The sequence below is a fragment of the Pteropus medius genome, unplaced genomic scaffold (assembly GCF_902729225.1).
Source record: "Pteropus medius unplaced genomic scaffold, Ma_sr-lr_union100, whole genome shotgun sequence".
In the NCBI taxonomy this organism is placed as follows: Eukaryota; Metazoa; Chordata; class Mammalia; order Chiroptera; family Pteropodidae; genus Pteropus; species Pteropus medius.
The window spans coordinates 59607312-59616086 of NW_024349800.1; the positions used below are offsets into that span (position 1 = coordinate 59607312).

At 45.5% G+C, this 8775-nt stretch overlaps 1 pseudogene; it reads left to right on the forward strand.

The window, feature by feature from the left end:
* The first annotated feature begins 6155 nt into the window (after positions 1 to 6155).
* LOC120622455 (uncharacterized) lies at positions 6156 to 6274 on the forward strand (annotated as a pseudogene).
* Positions 6275 to 8775: the final 2501 nt, after the last annotated feature.

Genomic DNA, 8775 nt, shown 5'->3' on the forward strand with positions numbered 1-8775 from the left:
ATCAGTCTTGCGTGTGTGTGCTTTGATATTCCCCACGGAGTACTAATTCATTTTTCAATACTTAAACCACTTCCTCTCTCTCCCCAGACTTTCCTGTCAGATTAACGTTGATGATGCCCACCCCCTTCGTACCTCCGTCGTTTCCTTCAGAAACGGCGATGACAGCTATCCCAACAAATGTTTGAATGATTTGTTTTCAGGATTATTTCTCTCACCAGACTCGGAGGTACTTGAAGATGGTAACTACGTCTTTTAGTCTCTATGTTCTTGGATCTAACATAGCAACAAGCACAGGAAAAACAGACAAGGATTGTGTTTAAATATAACTTTTGATCCAATTATCATTTATTTTAAAACAACCTCATTTTGCTGGCCTCATTATTATACTAAATTAAAATCGGATTCAAAACATTAAAAAAAATATTTATTGTGTGGTGAGCGTAACACTTTCTCAGTCTCTGCTGGTTTTAGTATGGCAATTTTAGATTATTTCTTCCCTTAGTCAATGTCAGTCTTCTGATTTGTGACAAGTGTGCGTATACGTGTGTGCACGCATGTGGGTGTGGTGTTCGTCTGCGTGCTGCAGGATCCGCGTGCTTACCAAGTTGGTCCTGATCTTCCTCTTACTCCTTTTCGCCATGACTCAATCTGTGGAAGTCATAGCAGCTCACCCTGCTGAGCTGACATCGTGTCAGTGCAATTGAGGACGTGCTCATCTTCTTGTTGATCAAAACTGTTCACGACTTCGATAGACAGCCACAGCACTGGGATTTCCCCCTTCATGTTTACCGATCTGCTCCCTGATCCTGCTGTGATGATGTCAGACACAGCCCGCCCTTCCCTCCAGTCCACATAGAACTGGGCCCTGGAGCCTGACATGTGTCTGAACAGACTGGATCCACCAGGGCAAGACTTCAGGGACTGAAATGCCTGTGGCATGGAAGGCCCCTTTTTTTAAGCCACTCTTATGTGCCAGCCCTTACTTAGCTGGATGTTCTGGAGGATAAATTAAACAACATCCCTGCCTCTAAGGTCCAGCTGGGGAGACAGGTGCAGAGACAGAGTCTTTGAGTTCCCTTTGGGGAAGACAATGATGCAGCCACGCACAGATTAGGGGTATCGGGGGAGAGCCCAGCCCAGAGGGCCCTGGGCGAAGATGCCTGGTGGAACTAACAACTGAGCAGAGAATTGAAAGTTAAGAAAAAGCCATTGTGGCAAAAACAAGGGTGGGGGGAAGAAAGATGAGGGATGGAGAAAGCCTGACAGAACAGGCATCAGGGACACAGAAAGTCACATGAAGCTGTTTAACGTGTGCCATCGGAACCGCAAACAGTATGGTACTGATCGTGCGAGGCAGGTGTGTTAGTCAGCGTTCTCTCTGCTATGCTGTAATAACAGACAATCTCAGGACAGCAAAGGTGTTTGCTCCTCTCACATTTCACGCTGCCTGCAGTCACCGTGTTGGCCGCAGCAGCCATGACTTGGTTCCAACGACCGTCTTTATTCTGGGATCTGGGCTGAAGAACATGCTATTCTTATTCCCCTAAGTGGAACATTCTTATTCTTAGGAAGAAGAGTGGTGTTGGAACCGTGCAGTGGCTCCTTAAAGCTTCTGCTCAGACACAGAGCACACATCGCTCTCATGGTCCGTTAACCTGCCTGTGTCACCTGACCAAGCCTGATATTGACAAGGAAAGAAATTCTCTTCCAACAGGAATGTCATGGCAAAGCATGGAGATGTACAGGCATCTTAAAGGAGAGGCGGGAAATGCTGGGGAACAATGATCCAATATTCAGAGTCTGGTTGATCTTAGACAGGTTTTAGATTTTTCCCTTGAAGAATGCCCCTGTGAGCAAAGGTCAATAAAAAGCCAAGGGTAATCTTGGAGGTTCCCGGGGCTCTGATTAGGCTGCCATGGCTTAAACAATGGAAATTCATTTTCTCACAGTTCCGGAGGTTGCAATCCAAGATCAAGGTTCCAGACGATTGGGCTTCTGGTTAAGGAACCTCTTTCTAGCTTTCAGACGCCATCTTCCTGCCATAGCCTTATGTGGTCTTTCCTTGGTGTGTGCACAGGGAGAGAGGATGAGAGCCAGCTCTCTAGTGTCTGTTCTTATAGGGACAGTCATCCTATCAGATCGGGGTCCCACCCTTATGACATCATTCGATCTAATGACTTCCTTAGAGGCCTTTCTCCAGAAACAGCCACACTGGGGGTTAGTATTTCAACTATAAATTTGAAGGGGAACATAAACATTGAGTCCATCACAGATCCCCTCTATCACAATCGTGCCGAGTAGCTTCTGCCTTGGATGGATGCCAGACCTGGGGGGGAAGAGGTCCTTCTTCTGTTTTCCACCCAAGAATATCGATAACATGAGGCCTCTCAGGCGAACTTCCGGTCAACGTTCACATCTCCATCGGTCTGCCCCACCTGTAGCTCCTTGTATGCAGTCTTTTCTCAGACATCTAACCTTTGTGCATCTCATTCCAGTTTTCTGAATATGCTATTTTTTAAATTCCAACTTATCTTGGTATTTTTGTTTGTGTTTTAATATTTTTAAAAGAAAGGTAACCTGTTTTATAAAACCCAGTCAAATGTCCTGTCTTCCAATCTGCCTAACCCCCGTACCCCCATTATGTATTACACTCTATCTGTAACTTCCTCATGGTCATTTTTCCTAATCATTTGGTAATTCTTTATGTACTTGAATTTCCTTTCCTTCTTAAATGTGAAACAAAGTCACCTTTGTATTCCAAACTTTAGCACAGAATCGAACTAGGTCAATGAAAAAAAACAGTGTAGATGAATGAATGATGGGATGACGTAATCGAGAGTGTCCCCCAGTCTCCTCCAGGGAGATTTGCATGCTTCGTCTGACTGGCCCTTCCTTCTCTGAAAAATCCAACACTGTGTCATTAGTAAGATTTGAGGCATCACTTGGAGGAAGAGGAAGAGGGTAAAAAAGAAGAGAAATCTCCCCAAACTCCTGAGACCCCCGTCATATGGCTTACGCGTTACTGTTGACTTCATCCTGGCTGCCGCCCCTCTGAGCCACCACCCTCCTGCTGTCGCTGGGCCATCAAAGGTCTCCTTACAGCCGGCGATCTAATTAGCCAGACCGGGGACCACGGACGACCAGGGCAGGCTCACTTCAGCTCATTAAAATCTCCTGTCTCCTGCTTGGGAAATTGCTCTCCTGTTTTACCAGAGCTGTTTGCCTTTTGCGGCTCCCAGGGGAGAGAGGGCAGTGCTGGTTGAATTCCTGGCTAAGCCATTTGGCCCAGAGCCTCCATAAAACCCCGGCCCCAGGCTTCCTGACTTGGGCTTTGCTCATTAAACCTGGAGACAGGAGCCTGCCGTTTGGCCTGCAGAGGCCCAGGTGAGACAGACTGGTCTGGTGGCCCAGGACTGAGACAGGAGTGAGGGTGGCGGCTGCTGAGGAAGGGGTCTGAAGTAGCACTGAAAACAGGTGAGTGAATCAGAACTCTGGTTTCCAAACACAACACGCGCCCTCTTCCTCAGAGTCGAGAGTCCGCTGCTTAGAAAACCTCACCACGGACAGCCCCCCTCCCACCGAGAACTTGAACCCGAACCCAGCCTCGCATTGGGCTTTCATTTTGTTGGTGGTCTATGCGATATCTGAAGGGTCTGCTTGCTGCCCGACTGCAAGGCATCGGGCACTACTAGTCTGCAGGATAAGGTAATGTGGCCACAATGTCATTTGAGGATTGTTACAAGGTGGTCTCTGTCCAGCCTCTAACAGCCCCACCGTGAACTTTCCTAAGCTGACAAAGCCCTCGCAGCTGCATGAGAACCCTCCAGCGGCTCTGCTTTTGTGGGTAAAGCTTGGGCGCCTTTGCTTAGAGTCCGAGGTGCCCTGAGAGCTAGTCCCTGGCCCCCTCTCCGCCTCTGCTTTCCCGGCTCCTCCCTCAGCCCAGGGCTTGCCACAAGGAAAGTGGGGTCTCCCTGAATCTTCACATTTAGGGGACCTCCTGGCGCTGGGAACAGGAAAAGCATAGGTTCAGATGCAGACTAGGACCCAGGAGCTGAGGGATGTTGAATCACTCTAAGAAGGGACGGGGCAGAAAATATCCTGTCAACTCTGTCACACATTCAAATAAGATCTGACACGCATGGTCTTTGGAAGAGGAACATCTAGAAGAAACAAAAGAAAAGGAGCAGTTCTCATCCGAGACAACGTGCCATGGAAGAAACAGCAGCATGAGACAGAAAGACGTTACTTGAGAGGAACGGGAGTGGAGCCAAAAAGGGGCGGGGCCAGACCTGGAAGACTGTGAGCCCCTCCCCTTGGGCTCCCAGTAACCTTTCGGCTTCCACGGCACAGGGATGGAGGGACCTATTTCTTTTGAAACTCAAGGCCAGGGGTGCTCAACTGAGGGGCTGGCCCAAGGTACACAGGTCTCAAGTGACAGGTCCAGAACGACACCCTCTTCCAAGTTGTCACTCATCGTTCCCAAGGAGCCACAGGTCACTTGCCATATCACAGTGCTCCTCCGTGAGCACAGACAAAGCACAGCCATCTGGCTTAACGGAGCCCAGAGTTTATGGGTTTTGCACCCAGACATGCCTGGCTTCCAACACCATCCCCCCCGCCACCCTTGTGAATGATGTCACCCCAGGCAGGAAGGTTACCGAGACTCTGAATTGCAGTTCTTGGAATGTAAAGTGGAGGCCATGATAGCGGTCTTGAAGGGCGGCTGAAGGATCAGAGATTACAGACATAAAGTGATTAGCACATACCTGGCTCACGGTAGGTAGTTACTTAATCACTGGGAGCCAGAGTTATGTTTGCCGGATGCATAAAATGATGAATGATGCAGTAAGTAGGCCGTCCCTGAGCTCTCCTCCGCCCTAATGCTGCGCCTGCGGTATCGTGATGTATTCCTTGGAGTATTTAAGAGCCTAAAATGCGCCCAGTGCCCCGTGGAACCCAGTATCTGGGCAGGACACGAGCAAAATGATGCTCAACAGGACTTTCTCCTCTGCACTTTTGAGATGCTGTGATTGATTACCAATCCCCACTTCCGGGACTGCGTTTGCCGCTGTTAACTAGGATGAAATCGCACTGTCTTTAACGTGAGAATAATTCAAGGTCGTCTCAAAGGCCTGACACGTGGCTTCCTGAAAGCCACTCTTAAGAGGGCAGAGCTGCCCCAGAGTCCCTGCTCGGCTTCTCGGGTCTTCTCTCTCTACTCCGTGCGTTGGAAACGCAGCTGGTTTCTCTGCGCATGCCTGTGGCGTGTTAGCATTTAAAATAATGAAAGGATGAACGAGTGGCTTCGGTCCGCCTCCGTAAACAACAGCTGCCCCTCGCCGAGCGCCCCTATGGACCCACATTTTAAGCGCCTTGCATGTAGGGGCTCCGATTCTCACGCTCGTCTCATCGGGCAAGAGCCACAGCTCAGAGAGGTTAGATAACTTCCTAGCGTTGCGCGGGGAGCGCCTCCAAGGGCCCAAAGTCAAACCCCGTTTATTCCGGCTTCAAAGCCCACTCGCTTTTCACTATACTGCACGGTCCCTCGAACATACCACGGTAATAAAAGCGAGTCGGATGTGTGTGATAAACTGTGGCGACCTGGCACCCTAACCTCCAACCTGAAAGCGACCCAGTGAGTGAGCGGAGCCCAGCACTTGACGTGGCTAGAGGTTCCCACGGGAGGCTGCGCATCAAAATTGCGTTGTCGACATTATTGACTTCTTCCATGCACATCGAGTTCCACCGTAGCCCCACTGACTCCGAATCTCCGGGGACCATGTCCAGAAAGCTGCATTCCAACATATACCATAATTTATTGAAGCAGCTCAATATTGATAAATACTTTAACCTTCAGGGGCTGTGAATGATTTTGTTTGCTGTTTACTTTTGCAAATGACTGGATATTGCAATGAATATTCTGCACAGATTTTGGTGAACACCTGCAAGTATCCATGTTAATTAAATTTCCTAATAGTGGCATTGTTAAACTAAAAGTATGTGTTAAATTTGATATATGTTGTCAAAACGTCATTCCACCAAACGCAAGCAAGACTGCCCATACTTCTTACCATCATCAACCTAGGTATCATCACATATGACTGAGACTAAAAGATGAGACCATAAAGAAGCTTACTCCAAAGGTGAGTGGTTCAGTCTACAGCCACGCCACCCTGAACAAGCCTGATCAGGTCTGATCTCGAAAGCTAAGCAAGGTCGGGCCTGGTTAGTACTTGGATGGGAGGCCACTTAGGAAGACCAGGTGCTGTAGGCATAAAAAAATAAATAAATAAATAATAGATATAGATAAGGAATTGTAAGCCGACAAGGTCCTTGCAATCTGTGAGGTCAATCAAGTGTCGCCTTGCCTAAAAAAAAAAAGAAAAAGTGAGCGGTTCCACCAAAGTCTGGGGTCAATCTATCAACCAGCATCCTGCTGAGAGCTTTCTGAACCCAAACAATGAAACACTAAAAACACATGCACGTGAACATGTAAATATGTGTATGCGCACACGTATGTGTGCATGTATACATATGCCTGTATACATGTTTGTGTACACATGCTTCTATATGCATTCAATATAACTGGAAACAAACATATACAGGATGCAAATAATTTAAAACAAAGAACTGGTTCCTACGGGAGAAATATATGAAGAAGATTCATTTTCACTATTTCTTCTTTTGTTCCTTTTGAATTGTGTGTATATATATGTCCTACCTCGTCAAAAATAAATGAAACATAAAACATCCCAGAAAAGAAAATTATAAATGCACCTAGGCTTTGATTCAACAATTTCTACTCTAGAAATTTATTTTACAGCTAAGTTAAACCAGTATATGTACAGAATAAAGCATAGTTAGGATTATTCACCACAGCATTACTTATAATAAGCATTACTTATAACAAGCATTGCTTATCAGAGATTAGAAACAGCCTAAATGTACCTCAATATTGGACTAGTAAAATGAAGATTTTATACACTGAAATGCTCTGCATCCATAATGAAGAATGAATCAATTCGTTATATACTAATATGGACTGTTCTCAGAGGTTATATCATTATGCGAAAAGGCAAGATGCAGAAAAGTGTGTGATATCTACCTTTTTTGAGACAAAAATTATGGCTGTTTGTGCCTGCGCATAACAAGTATACTATAGAAATAAATACATGTTATGTAAATATAATCTCTACATATCTTTATTATACACACACATATATACATATGTATGCATTTTTTTGTATTAGAATAGACACCTCTGACAAGACACACAATAAATAACAGCAGAGGACTTGAAAAATTGACAAGGGAAAAGTAATGAGAAGGAAATTTTCACTCTATAGCTTTTCATTTCTTCTGAATCCAAAATACAAATGAATAAAATTAAAATTAAAGAGAGATATGTACACACCAAACTTTGAACTCCTAGAACCCTCCACTTATTTCCCAGTAGCTTCGTTTCATCGATATAGACTTTGCTTTATGATAATTTTTCGCAAAGTGGATGAGTGAGGCAAATGCACCTGTAAAAGATACAGACGTGATCTGGGCGTGAGCACAACCACCGGTAGAATCCAGAACTGTGACATCATCAGGAGTCTGCACGGACATCTGACTAGATATCTAGTTGTGATCCAAAACGCGTTGTTGAATGAACTTCCCTTCCATCATCTACAAATCTGGCATTTTCCATTGAATACTCTTGTTTGAGCGTGGGGGAGTCATTAATACCCCATCATTCAAGAGTAAATTATCTGCTGACAGCTTTTGAGGGACTGGTGCCTCCCTCATGCTGTGTTGCTGAGCAGCACTAAATCTGAATTTTAATCCACCTCTATCGACGAACACTTCTGTGAAATGGAGTGCCATTTTCTAAATGGAATGCTATCCCCCTACTTTAAAATAACATGCGATGCTTTAAAAAAAAAAAGAAAATAAAAGAAATATAGGTGCTCTTGGAAACACACCATATCTTAACTTCTCAAGGCAGTAAACAACTGAATAAAGCAGCAAGAGCCAACACTGGGTGAGGTCACAAGAGGTGGGAACTTGTCCTATGCACCGGCTTTTGTGCCCATATATTTATGGGCTTTTGTGTCCATATATTTATGCGTGCTTTTCCTAGGTCTTTTTTTCTTCCTCAGATTCTTGGCAGTGTTCCAGAGAGCTGAATTGACTTCAGTTAGGAGATTTTTCACACATTTGTACAGCTCCAGGTCTTAGATACTGAATTCAAACATGCTTATACTTACACCTTTTTTGCTGTTGTTGTTAGTTTCAAGTACACAGTACATGGGTTAGACATTTATATCGTTTATAAAACGATCCCCCTAATTACTCCTTCTCTCCTCTGGTTTCCCACCTGGCCAATATATTAATGCTAACTGCATTCCCTCTGCCGTGCTCCCCATCCCTGTGAGCATCTGAATGGAGACAGTGGCCTAAATTCAATGCGATAAACATTTTATTAGATTTATTTTCCCTCTCTCTGTCTCATGCCTTCCCTTCCACATCAGTCTAGTCAGGCTTCGAGAACAAGAGGCCATAGGCAAAGTGGCTTAAACGACATTTAGTTCTCATACTTCTGGAGGATAAGAACTGCAAAATCAAGGCGCTGGAAGATTTGGTTTCTGATGAGAGTCTTGCTTGCAGACATCTGCCTTCTTTCTGTGTCTTCCCGTGGGGGAGAGAAGGAGAGAGGAAAAAAAACCAGAGAGATAGAGAGACAGACAGAGAGAGGCAGAGAGAGACAGAGAGACAGAGAGGCAGAGA